The sequence below is a fragment of the Monodelphis domestica genome, chromosome 3 (assembly GCF_027887165.1).
Source record: "Monodelphis domestica isolate mMonDom1 chromosome 3, mMonDom1.pri, whole genome shotgun sequence".
Classification (NCBI taxonomy): domain Eukaryota; kingdom Metazoa; phylum Chordata; class Mammalia; order Didelphimorphia; family Didelphidae; genus Monodelphis; species Monodelphis domestica.
In genome coordinates this window covers 387631727-387654821 of record NC_077229.1, presented here as the reverse complement: position 1 = coordinate 387654821, position 23095 = coordinate 387631727, and positions in this window count along the sequence as shown.

Here is a 23095-nt window from a genome sequence, read left to right as displayed (position 1 = left end):
ATCCTAAGGGATTATAGGAAAGAGGAAAAAGTAGTGAAAGTCAAAATCAAATACAGAATTATTTTTTAACACAGTTAACAGATTCAACAATTGTAACATTTTTGTAATAAAGTAAACTTCCCTATCACAATGCACCATAACAATTGTACTAGCTATGAACTTTTATAAACTCTATTCCTAAGGTAACTATATGTCTTTAAATTCATCATAAGATACATTCTCATTCTGTCTTTAATCTGTCTCAAGTTTCAAACTTCCCCGAGCTTAATCTTTCCTTGTGTGTTAATTGTTAGTCCATTAGTATCCTAAAACTATATTAGTAAATTAATCCATTAGTATGATACAAATGTACATTGCTCTTTTTGTATAAACTTTACATATGTACAACTATGATACATTTGTACATGAGTCCTGACCAGAAATCATTCAGACAAGAGTCTTTGTAACTTCTTTCCTACCTGAGTCCTGCAGAAGCTCAAAGAAGTTGATCTTATTTTGAAGGAACCCCAAAAATTACCAGTATGAAATAATTGTGTGCACTACTTATGAATTGTAACACATTTACTCCATCTGTGAGTCCTCTTCATGTTATGTTTTTGGTGTAAATGTGTATGCATTGACCTGTATTTGAGATGAACAAGTATGATAAATAATCCAACATGACTCCTTATCATCAGTCCTTGATTTTAAAATTCTTTTGGTGTCTTTGGTGTTGATTGAATGCAAATATACAAGTCCTGTGTCTTCCTCTGTATAGCGTTCATATTTTCCTGTCTTCTCACCTTGATTGAAGTCCTGTGTTCTTTGATGATTTAAAAATACAGGATCATGCATGTGTGTAAGATTATCTTATGCATGTGTGTAAGATTGATTTTTCTTCATGTGTGCATATGCATAAGTCTGAAATCTTTATGCATGCATGTCAGTCTTCTATGGTGTGAAATCTTCATGCATGGGTGTATACAATGTATTTTTTCTAATCTGTGATATGTGTATCCTATGATTTTGACATTTGATGTGGATTTTTTTGTAATTTGATATCTGGTTCTTTGGAGATCTGAATCTGTGGAGACTTGAATATTGGGAGATTTGGATATCTGAATATCTGGAGATAGAAACTTTCTTTTATTCTTGATTTAACCTTGAGTATTGATATAAACCATTATGTGTTAGCAGATATATGTTTGTATTTTTCTGTTAACCAGAGTTTGTTTTATTGTCAGCAGAGATTTGATTGTTATCTGGAGCTATTTTTTTGATACTTAGGATTATCTCATATTTTTATGCAGTGCCTTTATTCTGTTTTTTTTTCTTCTTTTACTCTTATTTTAGTAACTTCCATTTATAGGCACAATTTAAGTTGTTGCTAGTGCATTTGACATTACTTCAGATTTTTCTATATTTCTTTTGCATTCTATTCAGGATGTTTCCTCTAAATCTTCTATATTGCTATCAATGTTGTGGGTATAATGTTATTTTACATGTGAGGCATGGTACCACTGATCTTTCCCAGAAAATTTGATGGAAGTAGGAGTAGTCAAAACTACTTCTAGAGGGTCATTCCATCTAGGCTCTATAGATGTTTCTCTAATAAAATTCTTCCCATATACTTTATCCCCAAGCTTGATATTGTGTAGTGAGAAATCCAGTGGTACTCTTTGTACTAACAATCTGAGCTTCCTTAATTCTTCCAACTTATTTTGTATTTTTACTAGATAGGTGTGAAGTTGGCATTCTCCTTTTAGCATGGATATGTAAGATGGTTTTGCTATTCTACCATGTCATAAAGGTTGACCACATAGAATTTTGAATGGGGAGATGTGCAAGTCATCACTGGGCCTCGTTCTTAGTTGAAATAAAATTAAAGGAAGAACATCTGTCCACTTTAGGTGTGTTTGTGCACAGAGTTTTCCTATAGTTGTTTTTAATTCCTTCTTCATATGCTCGACTTGCTCTGAACTCTGAGGACTATATACATCATGTAGACTGCTTTTTATTCCCATGTTCTTATACATTTCTTGCAAGATCTGTGAAGAGATAGGTGCTATTGTTATCTTCATTTTACAGATTTATAGATAAGGAAATTGAGGCAGACAGAGGTTAAGTGAGTTTCCCAGAGTCATTCAGTATTGTCTGAGACCAGATTTGAATTCATATCTTCTTGACTCCATGTCTTAGTGGCTCATCCAATGAACCACCTACCTGCCTAACAACTTTCATCCTATTTACTCTCCCTGTGACAAGTGGCAGACCAGGAAGCAGAAAGAGTGGGATATGAAGGAGAGTAGGTAGACCAGCTCCCTCTCATTGCAAATTTTTTTATGACCCAATTTGACTCTTAAAGATGAAAAATTGCCTGAATTTAGAGTAATTTTTGTTTACCCATCTCTTGTACTGACATTTAGCTTTTAGTCATTGGCCAAGTTTCTCAGAAGCAATTTATGGCAAATTAAATTTAACAAGAATTATCCAAACAAGTGCTTTAAGACTTGTCATATTGAAAGCCATTGTACTTCTGTATGGATAAGCAGCACTTCCTAGATTGTTTTTATTTATTGATATAATCACCTTAAAAAGCCATGATTCAGAGATATGCTTTTGATAAGTTCATAATTTTATGGCTCTCGGTGAGATTTTTTTTTCAGGATTGTTGGAAGAGTCTTCATTATCAGTGTCACATTAGTGTAAAAAGTGTCTGTTTAGTTCTAGGTACAAAGATAAAGTAAAAAAAGTGGTCTGTTCTTTTAAGAAACTTAAATTTTACTGATTTTAACATATAAAAAGATAAATGTATGTATGATCATTTGGCAAGGAAAAGAATACTAGCAACTTCAGGGAACCAAAAATGTCTTCTTATAAGAGATACAGATGAGCATTTTATTTAATTAACATGCTTATTACTTTTTTCATTGTAGATATTTCAAGCAAATAATTTAAGTCATACAAAATATTTCCAAATATCAGTTGAATCACATATTTTGTTTTAACTTTATCTTATACTTTTATAGACTCAAATTGAAGTATAATGAAAAGGAAGTACAGTGAAGACTATTAATAGAGTTTTACTTGTATTAGTGAATGGGACATGACATAAAAGTCTTAGTGATTTTTTTTGTGCAGAAAAATTCTTGTGAACATAAGTACAAAGCCAGCAAAACTCAAAGAGCATTCCACACCTGTCTATCCTGAAAATGCATCTTACAGATGTGGGCTCTTTTTGTGAGAAGAAAAAGTACAATTTGAAAAAGAAAGGACACTCCCAAAACTTGGATTTACCAATTACAAAAACCTTTTCTTGATGCATCCTCGAAATTTTCATATTGGATTGCTAAACAGAACAGTCCCCACACTGTTGGAGAGATTTAAAGAGTTAGATCACGTGGACTGAAACAAAGGAAAGAAATGGTAAGTGGTTCCATTATCACATTAAATTTCTTCTAAAATAGTTAACATTTTGAAGCAGATATTGAGGAATTGGAAATTTTGTCATTCATCTTCAGTATTCAGTTAGTCAAAACTATTTACATCAGTAGCTAGTTCCTTTTTTGTTCACTATGCCATCAAAAAATAATTTTTAAAAACCTCCTGTCTTAGAATTAATACTAAGTACTAGTTCCAAGGCAGAATATATGAAGGGAAGGGCTTGCCAACTGGAGTTAAGTGACTTGCTCAGGGACAGATAACTAGGAACTCTCTGAGGCTAGATTTGAACTGCATAGATTTTGTAAAATCCAAGATTTAAAATTTTTGAGGAAATTTCAGGAAAAGAAGCTTGCTAACTCCTCAAATCAAGAAAGTGAACTTTTTAGAGAAAGTGCCATAAAGAAACCTATACTGCATCAGAAGATATAGAATGAACTTTGGGATGTAATTGGTTGAACTGAAGGGGGTTGAATATATTTATTCTGAATGTAAACTCTTATGCCAAAGGGGATTGCCCCCTAATTGCCTTTTTGTCAGTGCACCTAGCAAACACTGGTTTTGCTCTCTCCTATTTCCCTCTTATCTACAACTATTGTGGTTTCCTCTTAGAAAGTGAAATGTTGTATGTACCTTTACCTAGAAGATCTTTAGAGGTATAAGCTAGTTATATTAAATTATTCCCTGGGGAGACTAGTCTAAAAGAATCACAAGGGGGGGAATTGTGAAGATAGGATTAACTCTCCCCTTGTCTATTTTTAGCTAAACAAATCAAGAACTTAAAGTACTTCTACTTGACACCAAGTAAGAGAGTTTGAAAGTCACTTACTAGAGTAAGCTCACACCTCCAAAGGTCCCTGCCTCCCCTCCCCCCTTTGGGCAGTGTTAGGCAAACTGAAAGACTGCTATTGGTTCCTGTAAAGTGGGGGAGAAACAGGAAGCAACATTGAGAAAACTGCTTTAAAAGGCCAGCTTGAGGATTCAGTCATTCTTTCTGCCTTGGTGAGCCAGGCTGGAGGAGACCACTCTTTCTTTGGATCCTGTGTCAGCTTGCAAGGGTGAGTAGAGTAGAGTAGAGTAGGTTCTTCAGTGCAGAGACTCTGCTTGTTGGCTGGCGCTTCAGTGGGACACTCCCTTAGTGTCTTAGCTTCATGTGTGCAGTGAAGGTTCTCAGAGGATTCTTCAGGTTCTCCTGGCTCTTTGGATTTTGGCTTCCTAATTAGGATTTTGGATTTGAGATTCACTTTCAGATTCACATTTGTGGTCTAGAGACATTAGGATTAAACTTATGGCATTTTGTAGCTATTGTGTAATTTGAATCTGTTACCCTAAAAACCCCAATCCCCAGAAAAACTATGAGCACTTTCTGTCGTTATGTGCTGACATAGACAGGAGATATATATATATATGTGTGTGTGTGTGTGTGTGTGTGTGTGTGTGTGTGTGTGTGTGTGTGTGTGTGCAGTTCCCTCCCTAGGCCTCTTTTTTCTTCCTGTGGAGGCTTTGGTGGAGCAGACTTTTTTTGAGGAGGTGGAAAACTTAGTCACATAGTTTCTATTTTGTCAGATATTAAACTTTAAAAAAATAATATTTGAAGTATTGGGCATCAATTTATTTTTTACATTTGAATTAGTTTATTTAGTAAATTTAGAACATTATTCTTTAGTTATAATAATCACATTATTTCCCTCCCTCTCCTTCAGCCACCCTTCCCGCAGCCAACCCGTAATTTCATTGGGTATTACTTGTGTCCCTGATCAGAACCTATTTCGATGTTGTTGATGTTTGCACTAGGATGTTTATTTAGAGTCTATATCCCCAACCATATCCCTTTGATCCATGTATTCAAACAGTTGTATTTCTTTGGAGTTTCTACTCCCACAGTGTTTCCTCTTAATGTGGATAGTGGTTTTTCTTGTAGATTCCTCCAAGTTGTTCAGGGACACTGCACTGCCACTAATGGAGAAGTCCATTACATTCGATTGTACCACAGTGTATCAGTCTCTGTGTACAATGTTCTCCTGGTTTTGCTCCTTTCATTCTGCATCAATACCTGGGGGTTGTTCCAGTTCCCATGGAATTCCTCCACTTTATTATTCCTTTGAGCATAATAGTATTCTATCACCAACATAATACCACAATTTGTTCAGCCATTCCCCAATTGAAGGGCATCCCCTCATTTTCCAATTTTTGGCCACCATAAAGAGTGCAGCTATGAATAATTTTGTACATGTCTTTTTCCTTATTATCTCTTTGGGGTACAAACCCAGCAGTGCTATGGCTTGATCAAAGGGTAGACAATCTTTTAGTGCCCTTTAGGCATAGTTCCAAATTGCCCTCTAGAATGGTTGGATCAATTCACAACTCAACCAGCCATGCATTAATGTCCTGACTTTGCCACATTCCCTCCAACATTCAGTACTTTCCTTTGCTGTCATGTCAAGCAATTTGGTAGGTGTGAGGTGATACCTCAGAGTTGTTTTGATTTGCATTTCTCTGATTATAAGAGATTTAGAATACTTTTTCATGTGCTTATTAATAGTTTTGATATCTTTAACTGAAAATTGCCTAATTATGTCCCTTGCCCATTTATCAATTGGAGAATGGCATGATTTTTTTGTACAATTGGTTTAGCTCTTTATAAATTTGAGTAAGAACTTTGTCAGAGGTTTTTGTAATGGAGATTATTTCCCAATTTGTTGCTTCCCTTCTAATTTTGGATGCATTAGTTTTGTTTGTACAAATACTTTTTAATTTGATGTAATCAAAATGATTGATTTTACATTTTGTGATTTTTTTTCTAGCTCTTGCTTGGTTTTAAACTCTTTCCTTTCCCAAAGGTCTGACAAGTATACTATTCTGTGTTCGCCTAATTCGCTTATAGTTTCCTTCTTTATATTCAGGTCATTCACCCATTCTGAGTTTATCTTGGTATAGGGTGTGAGATGTTGATCCAAACCTAATCTCTCTCATACTGTCTTTGAAATTTCCCAGCAGTTTTTATCAAATAGTGGGTTTTGGTTCCCAAAACTGGGATCTGTGAGCTTATCATAAACTGTCTTGCTGAGGTCATTTACCGCAAATCTATTCCACTGATCTTCCTTTCTGTTAGCCACTACGAAATTGTTTTGATGACCACTGCTTATTGTATAGTTTGAGATCTGGGACTGCAAGTCCTCCTTCCTTTGCATTTTTTTTTTCATGATTTCCCTGGATATCCTTAATCTTTTGTTCTTCCAAATGAACTTAGTTATGGATTTTTCTAATTCACTAAAGAAGTTTTTTGGTAATTCAATGGGTATGGCACTAAATAAGTAAATTAATTTGGGTAGTATTGTCATTTTTATTATGTTAGCTCGTCCCACCCATGAGCAATCAATGTTTTTCCAGTTGTTTAGATCTAGTTTTAACTGCGTGGAGAGTGTTTTGTAGTTGTGTTCATATAGTTCCTGCATTTGTCTCAGCAGATAGATTCCTAAGTATTTTATATTGTCTAGGGTGATTTTAAATGGTATTTTTCTCTCTAATTCTTGCTGCTGAAATGGGTTAGAGATATATAGAAATGCTGATGACTTATGTGAGTTTATTTTGTATCCTTCAACTTTTCTAAAGTTGTCGATTATTGTGACTAGCTTTTTGTTTCATTCTCTAGGATTCTTTAAGTAGACCATCATATCAAATGCAAAAAGTGATAGCTTGGTCTCTTAATTGCCAATTTTAATACCTTCAATTGCTTTTTCTTCTCTAATTGCTACTGCTAGTGTTTCTAGTACAATGTTAAATAATAGAGATGATAATGGGCATCCTTGTTTCACTCCTGATCTAATTGGGAAGGCTTCTCATTTATCCCCATTGCAGATGATGTTTGTTGATGGTTTTAGATATATACTGTTTATTATTTTTAGGAAAGGCCCTTCTATTCCTATACTTTCTAGTGTTTTCAATAGGAATGAGTGTTGTATTTTATCAATGGCTTTTTCTGCATCTATTGATATAATCATGTGATTTTTGTTGTTTTGCTTGTTGATATGGTCAATTATGTGGATGGTTTTCCTAATATTGAACCATCCTTGCATTCCTGGTATGAATCCTACCTGGTCATAGTGAATAATCCTTGTGATGCCTTGCTGGAGTCCTTTTGCTAGTATCCTATTTAATATTTTTTCATCTATATTCATTAAGGAGATTTGTCTATAGTTTTCTTTCTCTGTTTTTGACCTGCCTGACTTTGGGATCAGTACCATATTTGTGTCATAAAATGAATTTGATAGAACTCTTTGCTTATTCTGTCAAATCGTTTGTATAATATTGGGATTAGTTGTTCTTTGAATGTTTGATAGAATTCAGTTGTGAATCCATCTGGACCTGGGAGTTTTTTCTTAGGGAATTCTTTGACGGTTTGTTCAATTTCTTTTTCTGATATGGGGTTGTTTAAATAATTTATTTCTTCCTTTGTTAGTCTAGGCAGTTTATATTTTTGTAAGTATTCATCAAGATCACCTAGATTGCCATATTTGTTGCCATATAATTGACCATAATAGTTTTTAATGATTGCCTTAATTTCCTCTTCATTTGAGGTGAGGTCTCCCTTTTCATCTTGGATACTGTCAATTTGGTTTTCTTCTTTCCTTTTTTTAAATTAGACTGACCAGTACTTTGTCTATTTTATTTGTTTTTTCAAAGTACCAGCTTCTAGTCTTATTTATTAAATCAATAGTTCTTTGACTTTCAGTTTTATTAATTTCTCCTTTAATTTTTAGGATCTCTAATTTAGTCTTCATCTGAGGATTTTCAATTTGTTCACTTTCTGGTTTTTTAATTTGCAAGCCCAATTCATTGACCTCTGCCCTCCTTAATTTGTTAATATATGAACTCAAGGATATAAATTTCCCCGTGAGTAATGCTTTGGCTGCATCCTATAGGTTTTGAGAGGAGGTCTCATTATTGTCATTTTCTTCAATGAAGTTATTAATTGTTTCTATAATTTGTTCTTTAACTAACAGGTCTTGGAGAATCGTATTGTTTAATTTCCAATTAATTTTTGATTTACCTCTCCATGTACCCTTACTAATTATTATTTTCATTGCATCGTGATCTGAGAAGGTTGCATTTATTATTTCTGCTCTTTTGCACTTGTTTGAAATGTTATTTTTGCCCTAATACATGGTCAGTTTTTGTGAATGTACCATGTGCTGCTGAAAAGAAGGCGTATTCCTTTTTGTCCCTATTTATTTTTCTCCACATATCAACTAACTCTAATTTTTCCAAGATTTCATTCACTTTTCTTACCTCTTTCTCATTTATTTTTTGGTTTGATTTATCTAGTTTAAATAGAGGAATGTTCAGGTCTCCCACTAGTATAGTTTTTCTATCTATTTCATCCTTGAGCTCTACTAGTTTTTCCTTTAGAAATTTGGATGCTATGCCATTTGGTGCATACATGTTGAGTACTGATATTTCCTCATTGTCTATACTGCCTTTTATCATGATGTAATTACCTTCCCTATCTCTTTTAACTAGATTTATTTTTACTTTGGCTTTGTCAGATATCATGATTGTGACTCCTGTTATCTTTTTCTCAGTTGATGCCCAATAGATTTGGCTCCATCCTCTTACTTTCACCCTATGCTTATCTACTTTCCTCATGTGTGTTTCTTATAGACAGCATATGGCAGGGTTTTGAATTCTAATCCACTCTGCTATTCGCTTGTGTTTTATGGTTGAGTTTATTCCATTTACATTAAGAGTTATAATTACTAGCTGTGTATTTCCCAGCATTTTGATTTCTATTCCTGGTCATGCCTTTTCTTTTTTCACTATTTCCTTCTACACCAATGTTTGCTTTTAATTAGTCCCCCTAGTTCCCACCCTTATTTTACTTCCCTTTCTACCCTCTCCCTTCTTATCCCCCCTTATTTTCTCTGCAGTCTTTCTAAAACTACCCTCCCACCTTCTCCCTCCCTTGTACTGCTTCCTTCCCCACCAGTCCATTTGTTACCCTTCTACTCCCTATACGGTGCAAATCTATTCTCTGCCCCAATGGATTGGATTGTTCTTCCTTCTTTGGGTCAATTTCAATGCATGTAAGATTTGAGTATTTCCTATCTCCAACCTCTTTACCATTCCAGTGTATTGATGTTCTCCTCCACTCCATCCTTGAGCTTCTTTGTGATATATAAATTTACCCCCTTTTGTTTCTTTTCCCATTTCTTTTAGTATAACCTCTTTTTTTAGCTCTAGTTGTACATAGTAGTAGTAGTCTCTCGGGAGCCGAGAATGACTATTGTCTTTGTGCATTATCATCTATTGATGTACCCTCATGTGTCTTTGAAGTCCAAAGGCTGAGGAGCAGAGTTTGTGGCACATGGGGCATGGAACGCCAGTTGTTACGGGAGGTGCGGCTGTGTTCACATGCATGCAGCAGCAAGTCGTCAACCTCGTTCATCTTCAAAGGTGGTGGCGGCATGGTTAATGTGGGCTCGCCAGCTGCTTCTGTCAGAGGCAGAAAGTTCTAGTTGCTTTGGTGTAATGCCAGTCCACTTCAAGTTTGACTTTATCTGATCCTTGTATCTTTTCTTTGGTCGACCTTGTTTCCTGAGTCCAGCTGACAGTTCACCATAGAATACCTGTCTTGGTATTCACTGTGGGTCCATGCGGATGACGTATCCAGACCATTGTAGCTGGGTTTTGAGGACCATGACTTCGATACTGGTGGAGTTGGCTCTGTCGAGGACTTCCTGCTTGGTGATTCAGTCCTGCCATCGGATCCTCATGATTGACTGGAGAGAGCGTTGGTGGAATTGCTCCAGCTGTTTCATGTGCTTCTGGTACAGTGTCCATGTCTCACAACCGCACAGGAGAAAGCTGAGGACCACTGCTTTGTACACTTTGAGCTTCGTCGCAGTGCTTACACCGCTGTGTTGGAGGACTTTAGAGTGCAGCCGCCCGAGTGCCTGGCTGGCCTTTTGGATCCTGGCATTGATCTCATGATCTAGGGACCCATCGTTGGCGATGGTGCTGCCCAGGTACTTGAAAGTGCTGATGTTGGAAAGCTGTGTGCCATCGACAGTTATGCACGGCTGGTTAGTTGGCTTCCCCAGTGCAGGTTGAAACAGCACCTCTGTTTTGCTGAGGCTGATAGTCAGGCCAAACAGTTTTGTTGTGGTGATAACCTATCCACAATGGTTTGAAGATGATTTTCTTGGTGGGCTATGAGAGCACAGTCATCTGCAAAGAGAGCTTCCAGGATGAGTCTCTCTGTTGTCTTTGTTTTTGCGGTCAGGTGGTGAAGGTCGAATAGTGAGCCATCCAGTCGGTATTTGATGTAGACGCCCAGGTCTAGATCCATCACACCATGTTGTAATACTTGGGTGAAGGATAGGTTGAATAGCACTGGAGCAAGGAGCCTTGTTTCAAGCCATTGGAGATGTTGAAGTGGCTGGAAGTCTCTTCACCAGATAGGACTTCCCCTGTCATATCTACATGAAAGAGCTGGATCGGTTTGACGAATTTTGCTAGGCAACTGAGCTTGCTGAGGATCACCCACAATGTGTCCCTGTTTACTGTGTCGAAAGCCTTCGTCAGGTCTATGAGGACAATGTAGAGACTCAGGTTCTGCTCAAGGCATTTTTCCTGCATTTGCCTCACCATGAAGACCATGTCGATGGTGCTGCTATCTGGTCAGAAGCCACATTGTGATTCAGGCAGGTTCTGCTCTGAAACAGATGACAGGAGTCTGTTGAGTATAACACGGGTGAGGATCTTTCCAGCAGTGGAAAGTAGTGAGATGCCTCTGTAGTTGTCACAGGCTGCTCTTGTGCCTTTGTTCTTGTATAGGGCTACGAAAGAGGCAGGGCATGTCTTCCTCTTCCCATATGCTGGTCAGCACTATATGGAATGCCTGAAGTGCCTTTCCATTTAAGGCCTTGTACACCTCAGTTGGGATCCCGTCTTTACCGGGTGCCTTGCCTGCACTCATTTTTTTAATGGCTTTTTGGACTTCTTCTAATGAAGGAGAGACTTCAAGTTGCTGGATGATGTGGTTTTGGGGGATCTGGTCAAGGGCCCTTTGGTCGACTGAGGAGGGTCGGTTGAAGAGCTGGCTGAAGTGTTTTTTCTACCTGTTGCTGATGCCTTTTTTATTTTTTATGAGAGTGTCACCGTCAGAGGATGATAGCAAGGGGGCAGTGGCAGATTTTAATGGCCCATGGACAGTTTTGAGGGCACTGAAAAATTGTTTATAGTTTTTCGTGTCAGCAAAGCACTGGATTTCTTCTGCCTTTTTTTCCCACCATTGGTCTTGCATTTTCCTTATCTCATACTGCGTAGTGGCTTGGAGAGACTTGAATCTGTTTTTTTTAGGAGCAGAGTTTGGGTTATTTTGCCACTCCATAAAGGCTTTGTTCTTTTTTGTTCAATAGGTCTTCAATAGCAGTGTTGTTCTCCTCGAACCAGTCCTGGTGGTTGCGTTGTTTGGGGCCTAGGACTGTCTTTGATGTTTCCTTCACTGCATCTCTGAACTGGTTCCATTTCTTGGTTGGGCTTCCAATGAGTGGTCCCTTGGCAGACAGTTTGTCATCCAGACAGGACTGGAATGTTTGCAGACAAAGTGGATCTCTGAGACGACTCACGGTGCAAGATGCGCGAACTCTCTAGGCGCGTTTTGGATGGCGAGGCACAATGCGCATTTGAAGAGTCACTCTAACCAATCGGTGGTCTGTCCAGTATTCAGCTCCTCTCATGGCTCTGGTGATCTGTATGTCCTGGATGTCTCGCTGGTGTACAATGATGTAGTCAATGAGATGCCACTGTTTTAATCATGGATGCATCCACGTTGTTTTGTATTTGTTCACCATTCTGAACACAGTGTTCGTGATGGTGAATTCAAACTCTGAGCATTTGCTAAATAGCAGTAGGCCATTGTTGTTCATTTTGCCCATGCCATGTTTGCCGAGCACTCCTTTCCATCTTTCATGGTCCTGGCCAACGCAGGCATTGAAGTCTCCCAGTAGTATCAGCTTGTCATTGGTGGGCACTGAGTGCAGGATGGCACTCAGGCCAGAGTAGAACTGCTCAGTGGTCTCCTCTGTGCTGGTCAGTGTTGGGGCATATGCACTATATATATATATATATATATATATATATATACAGACACATGTATATGAATTTATGAATATATATATATACATATATCTTTATACCTATTCATGTCTTGTCATTTCATCCTATACAGTTTATCACTGTTCCCTCTAAGTGCAATTCTTCTAGCTGCCCAGGTGATAATAACAATTTTTAAGAGTTACCAATGACCTCTTTTCTTATAGGGATACATATCATTTTAACTTATTGAGTGTCTTAAAAAAAGGTTTGTTTTCTTTTGTTTTTCTTTTTTCCCTCCTTTTTAATTACCATTTCATGATTCTCTTACCTTCTGTGCTTGGGCATAAAATTTTCTGTTCAGGTTTGGTCTTTTCTTTACAAATTCTTGGAATTCTTCTATTTTGTTGAATGACCATACTTTCACCTGTAAGAATATAGTCAGTTTTGCTGGGTAGTTGATTCTTGATTGTAGACCTAGTTCCCTTGCTTTCCAGAATATCATATCCCATGCCTTTCGGTCCTTCAGTGTGGATACAGCCAGATCCTGGATTATCCTCACTGTGGTTCCATGGTATCTGAATGACTTCTTCTTGGAAGATTGTAATATCTTTTCTTTTGTCTGGTCATTGTTGAATTTGGCTATAACATTCTTGGGTGTTTTCAGTTGGGGATTAAGTACAGGAGGTGATCTGTGGATTCTTTCAATCTCCACTTTTCCCTCTCGTTCTAGAATATTGGGGCAGTTTTCTTGAATAATTTCCTGTAGTGTTATGTCCCGGCTTTTTCTTTTGTCATGATCTTCTGGTAGACCAATGATTCTTAAATTGACTCTCTTCGAATGATTTTCTAAATCCTCTGTTTTGTGAATGAGATGCTTCATGTTTTCCTCAATTTTTTTCATTCTTTTGGTTTTGTTTTATAGTGTCCTTCTGCCTTGTGAGGTCACTTAATTCTAGTTGTTGTATTCTGGTTCTTAAAGACTGGATTTAATCCCTGGTTTTTTGGTCATCCTTCTCCTGGTCTCATTTTCTTTGGAGGTCATCTTTCATTCTATTTACCTCATCTTTCATCTCCTTTGCCTCATCTTTCATCTTCTTTGCCTCATTTTCAAGCTGGTTGATTTTGGCTTTCAGGACACTATTTTCTGTTTCCAGATGATTTATCTTAATTTTAAGTTCTTTTCCCAGTTGTCTTCAGCCTCTCTCTCTTTTTTTTTTTAAACCCTTACCTTCCGTCTTGGAGTCAATACTGTGTATTGTGTGGGATTTCTCTTTTATTGCTTGCCTCCTCCTCTGTTTCGTTTGCTCTTAGATCATTGCCTGTACAGAAGCTGTCTAATGTAATTTCTTCTTTTTCTGTTTACTCATATTTACCCCTTCTTTGCTCCCCGTATTTGTCTGTGCTCTTGCTCCTTTTATTTTTTTATATGGGGGATTTCTGTTAGTCTCTCCTCTTGGAGCTTTGTCAGGAGATCTCTCTGTGCAGTCTGTGGGGGATGGGTGTTGGAATTTGAGCTTCCTGTCCTCTGGAGGCTTTGATTGGATTAAAGTGCAGCATTCTGTGGGGGAGGGGTGTTGGAGCTTGGGTTTCCTTGAATTCTGAAGACTTTTGATGGGATTAAGTTCAGCTGGGTTGTGCTGGGTGTGCTCTGAGGCCAAAACCTCCTGGAAGGCTGAAGCAATTTGGAGGGTCTCTGCAGCTCTCACCAGGCTGTCCATTCTATGCTCCATCTCCAGCTCCTTCTCCACTACCTGTGTTCGATGCTCTGAGCCTGGCGCAGCCCTGCCTGCAAGGTATACCCTCCAGATCAGAGCCTTTGCCTGACAGAGATTCCCACTGCCGCTGGAGGCTTAGTGCTCTAGTTGAGGGGAGGGGTCCTGGGACCTTCCTTCTGTCTTCTCCTTAAATATGAGTGTTCTTGGATTCTGACTTTTGGGGGCACGTACCTTTTGAATTGAGTCCAGCAGGAGGGTTCCTTAGCTCTGTCTTATTGTTAGGCTTGATTTTCAGTCCCTTAGGAGCATTCAGTTTGTGATCGATAAGGAAGGGTATTCAGAGGTCTGAACTTCTTCTTCTAGTCCTCAATCTTGACTCCGCCTCTCCTTTGGACATTCATTTAAGTCCTACATTTATTGGTGACCAGAGGTGGGGATCAGAACCCTTAATTCTCTGAGTAGATTATTTTGAAAAGAAATCACATTTTTCCTGCCATAGCCCATCCCAAGCCCTACAACTCTCTTCTTTCCTGGAATTACTTCTGCCTATCCAGCCTGCTCCTCTTGCTGCTGTTACTGCTTCTGCTTCTGCTGCTTCTGCTCTTTCTGTTGCTTCTGCTGCTGTTGCTACTGCTATTGCTGCAGCTTCTGTTGCTTCTGTTGCTATTGCTGATTAGAAAGTATATATCCTGCTTTCCCTTACATTGACAACAGCTGAGTACTTGCTCTCTGTTTGCCTTAGAAGCCCAGGTGTGTTTCCTTTAGACAAGAGAGCTTCTACCCTCTTAACTCCCTGTCCATATGGCAAGGGAAACAAATTGCTCCCTGGCATTTTGCCCCTGGGAGAAGGGGAAGGAAGATTGCTCTTCCAAACAGGAAGTAGAATTGCAATCATGGTTCACTCTATGAAAGAGCAGCTCATTACCTATCTCAGACAGCTCCCAGTTGTAGGGTATCTTTTCTTTCTCCTGTTCCTGGGTGCACTGTTCCTTGCTATTGGCTTTAATAATACTGAGATTCAGGGGAGAAATTCATCTCCCCACACTCCCTTGCCATTCTGGCCTGCCCAGTCTCTACAATATATCCAATATGGGATTCCTCCACACTATGCTCAGTGCAGAATTCTTCCTCACTGTGGGAGATCCCAAAGGTGTGACAAAAGGAATCTAAATAGATAATGATCCTGGGGAGGGGAAAAAACCTTAAGGAGTCTGGAGGTGGATTTTAAGCCGTTTTAGACTCCATTATTTTATGAAAAATCTCTGTGTCAGAATTGGAAAAAAAAAACTCTTGAATTCAGTGCCTGTATCCTATCACATATATTGTATTTGCTGATTGCTTGTTTTAAGATTTTATTTTGTTTGTTAAGTTCTGTTACACTATGTCACTTTAAGTTACTGTGTTTTGACAGTTAGCTATATGCGCTGTTATAGTGTCTTTATTTGTACCTACCCATATGACTGGACTGGAGAAGATACCATTATAAAAATGCCTTTGAGTTTTTTGTAACAAGAGGTAAAGGTCCCTTTAGTAGCTGAAGCGAGGTGTTATATCACTAATCCTCACCTCTGTATTTATAAAAATGTAATGGATGAGACATATAAAGACATGCCTTTTATGGCTGTTATAGTCTCATACCAGAGGAGCTGGGAAGTTTTTCCAAGGGTGTGGTATCACTGGATGGCTCCCCAGACAGAGCATTTCCCCTGAAGCCCAAATAGCTTCTGGATGATTTTTAACTCTTCAGCTTAATCAACCTCCACCAGAATGGTCTAGATTCTTGGTGATGTTTTAGACCCAAAAGGTTTTCTTGAATTAGCTGCTATACTACTGTTTTTTTTAATAAAGCTGTTTTTTTAGTGAAAATTAATGTATCCTGAGTTGATCTATGTATTTGTCAACACCCCCCTCAGAGGGAATTGTATAACTGTCATTAAATTCTAGTTTTATAAAAGTTAATAAACGTGCTACCTTCCAGAATCCTGGAAGTGAACTGATTGGAGAAGGCGCCATGGAAATGCCTGCAGAAACCTCACACTGCATCAAAAGATCCAGAATGAACTTTGTGTTGTAGTGAAATTGAACTGTGGGGATTAACACATATATTTTGTATGTATACTCTTATGTATGTATACGTATACCCGAAAGGGACTGCCCTCCCCCATTATCTTTTTGTCAATGTGCCTAATAATCATTGGTTTTATTCTTTTTTCCTTTTTATCCCCAAATAATTGTAATTCATAAGTTGGTTATGTTTACATGATCCATTGGGGAGACTAGTCTTCCAAAGGATCTCAGGGGATGCTATCCTAAAAACTCCGATCCCCAGCAAAACTCTGATGTCCAGCTCCCTTCTCACTTCTTGTCATTATGTGCTGATGTAGACAGGATATAAATTGGGTGAAGTTCCATGTCTAATTCACCTTTTTTTTTGTCCTGTGGTGGCTTTGGTGGAGCAGGCAGAACAAATTTAGTCATGTGGCTCTATTTTCTCAGATAATAAACTTTAAAAAATATAATACTTCAAGTATTGGAGATTGATTTATTTTTATTAATTTATTTTTTAAGACCCTTACCTTCTGTCTTGGAATTAATACTGTGCATTGGTTCTAAGGCCAATAAGGGCTAGGCAATGGGGGTCAAGTGACTTGCCAAGGGTCACACAGCTGGGAAGTGTCTGAGGCCAGATTTGAACCTAGGACCTCCTGTATCTAGGCCTGGCTCTCAATCTACTGAGCTATTCAGCTGCTCCCTGGAGATTAATTTAAATCCTACACTAGGTAGTACTTTCTCTCTGTTTATCTATATTTTTCCACTTTCACTCTTTCTACTTCATTATAAATAAAGCTGCTAAAAGTAATTTTGACTTAAGCTGTAATATTTTTAAATCGGTGACAACAATATTACTTTAGAATTCTCATATTTAGCATAAAACCTAAATTTAAAATCTTATAGAAGCCAGGATCTCCTGTCTTCAGGCCTGACTATCCAATGAACCACCTTAGCTGTCCTTGTTTTTTTTTTTTTTTAATCTTTCCTTCCTTTTTTTTCCACCCTCAAACTCTTGCTTACTGCTTTAGCAACAACTCTAAGACAGAAGGACAAGGTCTTAGCAAATGGGGTTAAGTGACTTGCCCAGGGTCACATAACTAGAAAGTGTCTGAGGCTAGATTTGTACCCAGATTTTCCTCCTGACTACAGGACTAGTAGTACTCTTATCAAGGTGACCCCTCAACTAGAAATTCTGATGACATTCTAATACCATCAAAGAAGAATTTTTATTTTGTGTGTCTGTTTTGGAAATGATAAGGGCCACTGACAGTTTGGAAATGTTTCCTTCTCCCCTACTTCCAAACAAAATTTTGACTCAAATGAAAAGCTTCATAATCTTTGCAATTCTTGATCTCCTTGGATACTTGGTAATAATCTAGCTTTGTTAATTTAATGAAAAATGAAGCTTCTCATATCACTGTTATTCTTTTTTATACTAACATGACTCTGGCAATAACAACTCTTCAAACAGCCTGGAAAAAGTTTTTATCAAGAGCCATTAAAGTTATCAACTTTTTGAAGGAAGTCTCTGAATATCACATTTAAATATCTTTATACGTCATGACATCAGACTAAGAAATATTGTTTTACTCTATAGAAATACACTGATTTTCAGAGTGACAAATCTTAAAAGATTTGTTTGAAATAAGTGTAGAAGTTTTACTTTTTCTGAAAGAAAATCCAGTGTTGAAGCACTTGGAAAGGAGGGTTTTTTCCACTAGTTGCTTTGCCTAGCCAAAAATTTTTTTAACATATGAACCAGATAAATTGGTTCAAGGTCCTGAAGTCATCATTATGGGTCCTTCTGAAAAATATGGAAGAGTATATGTTGACAGCTATGAAAAACTTCAAAATGCCAGAGAATGTGCTTTACCAATATGAGTTAAGATGAAAAGATTTTCTATTAATTTCTTTGAAAAGAGATGTCTTATAAACATTTGGAAATGCTTCAGAACACTTTGAAAAGCTATTTTTATCTTCACAGCATTAAAGCTGACTGAACCATAGATTCATAATTCTTTTCTTTCTGATTTAAACTGTATTTGATCTAGCCAAAGATGAACTTAAGAAGCCTTGGAGAATTCTGGTATTCTTTGAGGATATCCCTATCCCCACTTTTTTTTTTAAGTTAAAAAAAATACTTTACCTTCCTTCTTATAATCAATGCTGTGTATTGGCTCCAAGGCAGAAGAATGGTAAAGGCTAGGAAATGGGGGTTAAGTGAGTTGCCTAGGGTCACACAGCTTGGAAGTGTCTGAGACCAGATTTGAACCCAGAACCTCCTGTCTCTAGGCCTGACTCTCAGTCAACTGAGCCACCTAGCTGTCCTCCTATCTTCACTTTGTAAAAGGAGATAAGGAAGCTTTAATCTGCATTTACAACATCTTTTTGTTATTGGTATTTTCAACACATAATCATTGAAACAAAAATATAAAAATAAATTAAATACCCAATCTCACATGTGTGTAGCTTTGACAAAGACCTTCCCACATTTCTTACTGATGTGAAATGAAAATAGTATCCCTAATGTATGTATCTTTCTTTCAAAAATAAAATTTTTAACACCTATACTTTAAATATATTTCATTGTTATTTATTGCATTAGTAAATAAGAATATATATTACTATATCACAATTTAAAAAAGACTTTATAACTATTTAACATAATTGGTTTCTATTATCATCATTTGTATTTTATACATTTAAAAATATTTTTCTGAGAAGGCTACACAGAAGATTAAGATGATTGAAATGGAAAGAGAAAGAATAAAGCATATTAAATTCTTTTTTCTCTGATTTGACCACTGAATACTACACCAAGCAGCCTTTGTTAGACTAGTTGAAGAAAACAAGGTAAGCTGTTCTTTATTCTTCACAAGAGCACAAGGATGTGGCCAGTCTGCAATGATATATCATCCTACAGTTTTCAAAACTGACTTTAAGTGATTAATTTTCATATCCTACTTCATTTCATTATAATATGGAGACATTTTGATCTATATCAATGGAGGAATTAACTTCACCTAAGAGAATCAGACAATGAATTATTGGATTTCTTATTTCTCCAACATGGCCATTGAGAGAAATGCTAGGGAACAATGAAAAGTCCTCCAGGCCTTCAGAGATATGGAGGAGACAAAATATCAAAGTTCAAGAATAAAGCTGAAAATGTGTTCACTTAATTCTAACTATCTGGAGATTAATAGGTTCAGAGTAGTATATGAAATAACTTCTCAGAGAGAGAAGTGCCAAGAAACAAATTAGTAAATTGGTGAACAAGGAAAAAGCCAAAAGTTTACAAGGAAGCCAATTTTTATTAGCCATTACAGATCAAAGTTGGAAATTCCAACCCATTCTGCATTCATTTGTTTTGTGTATCGTATAGTACAATCTTATTAGTTTGGATCCTCCTATAAAGTTTTGATGAGTTGACTATATATGTGTTTGGTTGAAATTTACCTTTGTACTATCTGTGGAAAATGGGTTTTGCTATACAAGGTGTAATATTACTTAACCTACTTAGAGAGAACAATCTATTAAGATATTTTACAAGTACTCAGTTATAAGAAAACAGGCAGGCCTGCTCCAATGGCAGATCATCCTAGCAATTCATTGAAGCTGGTCACCTTAGATAACCTTTGGTTTGCCTACTTGGAATAACTGTATGTAATTGAAAATCAATATTTTGGGCTTTTTGTTCATTCAGATTGGCCTCTCCCCTATTGGGCAGGATTATTTAGGTTTTTCTGAATGCTAAAATGCCTTCATTTCCCCTTTAAAATAAGCACCATATCTTTTCTCACAGCTTTTATTATATACCAATGTTTTCTATGACTTTTATTCTATTCCTTTGTAAGTTTAGAGCTTAAGAAATTGCTTTACCCTCCAAGTGTCTTCATCTTTACCATTTTAAGCTTCTCTTTTCAGAAATAATGCCAAAAAATCACTGTGATTAGAAAATTATAACTATAAGGAAAGATAAAAACAAAACCACTTTGTCTAGAGTGTAATAAAAAGTGGATGTTACCTGATATCATTTTTATATGAAGAACTTAAAGTTCTCTTCTTGTATTATTTACTACAATAGGAGCAAATGGTCTTAAATTGCAATATCAGTCTTTGATCACAGCTAGCTGCCAATTAAAACTCTTATATGACTTCTTAACCTGGGGAAGAGGAATAGGATCAGAGGGAACTTCTACAATCTGATTAGAAATAAAGGTGAGAAGGAGGAGAGGGAAGAGAATAAGAATTTATATAGTTCCTTTTCTATGCAGGCACTTCTATGTAGCACTTTTATAAACATTATCTCATAATTTGATCCTCACAACAATCTTCAGAACTAAGTGCTATTTATCATCCTCATTTTACAACTGAGGAAAGTGAGGCAAAGGGAATTTAAGTGATTTGTCCAGGGTCTCACAGCAAATAACTGTCTGAGGCTGAATTTGAACTTAAGTTTTCCTGACTCCAGGTATAGTGTGCTATAAAATATATATCACCAGCTGCCTTTTAAAAGAGGCAGAAAATTTTTGAGTGGCTAGGAATCTACTAGAGATCTTCTCATAGATAATAGAAATAGGACATTTTTCTTTGGTTCAACAACAGATACTAAAGTTCTCAGTTTTAGTAAATATGGAGGACAAGAAGAATTTCCTAGTGACACAGGAAAGCATGTTCTGCCAATATCAATGAACAAATATATATATATAGGTGCAGAGAAGATGGAAACTAATATTTCCAGGAAAGAATGGAAGAAGAGAAGCATTTCAAAGTAAAAACAATAGCAAATTACCTTTGAAGAGGCAAAAAAAGAAACTCAGACCAGCTTGGGAATTCATTGACTCATAGGATAATAGATTTAGATATAGAAGGGATCATAGATCTAGAGATAGAAAGGACCTTAGAGGCTATCTAATCCAATCCTTTCAGTTTTCATATTAAGAAACTGAGATTAATGGATGTGTAAGTGAGTCAAGATGGGATGTGAAAACAGGTCCCAATTCTTGACTCTAAATCCATTACTTCTTTCCTTGCTCCACAAAGTTGTAGAAGTGGAAGAATGTGATATAGAGAAGAAATATTCAAACAACCACTGAATACTTATCATAGACTGTAACTCTTTGAAAACAAGGGCCTTTTCTTATTTCCTCAGGACTTAACAAAGCTCTGGACATAGCAGATATTTAATAAATGCCAAATTTGCTTAAATGAAATACTTGGTGCTAAGTAATAGATACGTGTTTTTCCAAAGGAAGGCGACTAGGCTAGTGGAAGGACAAAACATCATGCCTTGGAAGGAGGACTGATCAGCAATAGTTAGTTTGGAGCAGTGTAGACTTTTATATAAATTTAAAGAACTGTCAGAGCATAAAAGGGTTTAGACTTGTTTTGTTTTGTCTCACTAGGAAGTGATAGGTAGAGGCCGTATAGGTAAATTTGGGCTTAATTGAAGGAAAATTTCTTTTTATTTTGTTTTAATTGGGAAATTTTTATTTAATTAATTAATTTAGAATATTTTTCCTTGGTTACATGATTCATGTTCTTTCCCTCCCCTCTGCCTACCCCCCTCTCGTAGCTGACATGCAATTCCACTGGGTTTTACATGTGTCATTTCCATTTTATTGATATTTGCACTAGGGTGATTGTTTAGGGTCTAATCCCCAATCATATCCCTATTGACCCATGTGGTCAAGCAATTGTTTTTCTTCTGAGTTTCTATTGAAGGAAAATTTCTTAACAAGTCAAGCTATCCCAAAATGGGTTACGTTGGGAGTTATTGGATTCTCTCTCTCTCTGTCTCGTCTCTCTGTCTGTCTCTCTTTCTCATAACTATGTTATTCATTTCAAATGTGAGTTAGACTACCCATAATATTCTGTCTCTGTTCTTGTCGATGCCTTTAAAAAATCCTTCATGGAAGGACTGAAGGACTTTGATGAGGACTGATGAAGGCAGAATAGAGTGAGGCAATCAGTCACCACCTTATTTTTGGAAGCACCTCTCTTAATACCACTCAAGATTGCATTAATCTTTTTGGTGACCACATCATGGCTTATCACTCATATTCAACTAGTTCTAAATTCACTTCCATGCACTGTCATTTCCCCATCTCTCTCCATCTTGTATATAAGGATAACATGACAGATTGTCCATAATCTGCTGACATCTGTCTATGTGTAGCACCCCTTAGGGATGCTCTGAAGTGGAAGAATCCTCCATCAAGCATTGTCAAGGAGAAGTTACATATGCTATGTGTCTCTAATATTCCCCTGACCTAACATTCTGGTAAGGCAGTCAAAAAAAGAAAATGAAGTTAATGTGGCATGGTCTGCACTTGCTGAAGCTGTGCTAGTATTTACTGCAGCGTCTTTTTAGCATGAAAATAAAAGAATTTTTCCTGGAGCTGAAGTGAATTTGTTTTGTTTAGCCTTAAATGTAAGAATAGTGAGCAGTGGGCTTGAGGTTGCAGATTTTGACTTTATGCAAGGGGGAAAAATGTTCTTAACAATTAAAGCTAACCAAAAGAGGAGTGGACTGCCAGAGTAGATAATGATTTCCCCTATTAAGTGAGGTGTGGATGACCACCTTTCAGGAATGTTGCAGTTAGTATTCCTGGAGTCTAGGTACCTGCTAGATGATGTGTTATTTAAGGAAGAACTGTTTCAAATCTGAAAATCTGACTCTGTGAATTGGTTGAACTTCTTTTGGATTTATTTAATTTTTCCTGTTACTTAGCATTATGACTCCTCTAATTGTCTGTTATTCCTCTGCTTTTGTTTCTTTTTGTTACAGTTTGTCATGAGCTGTA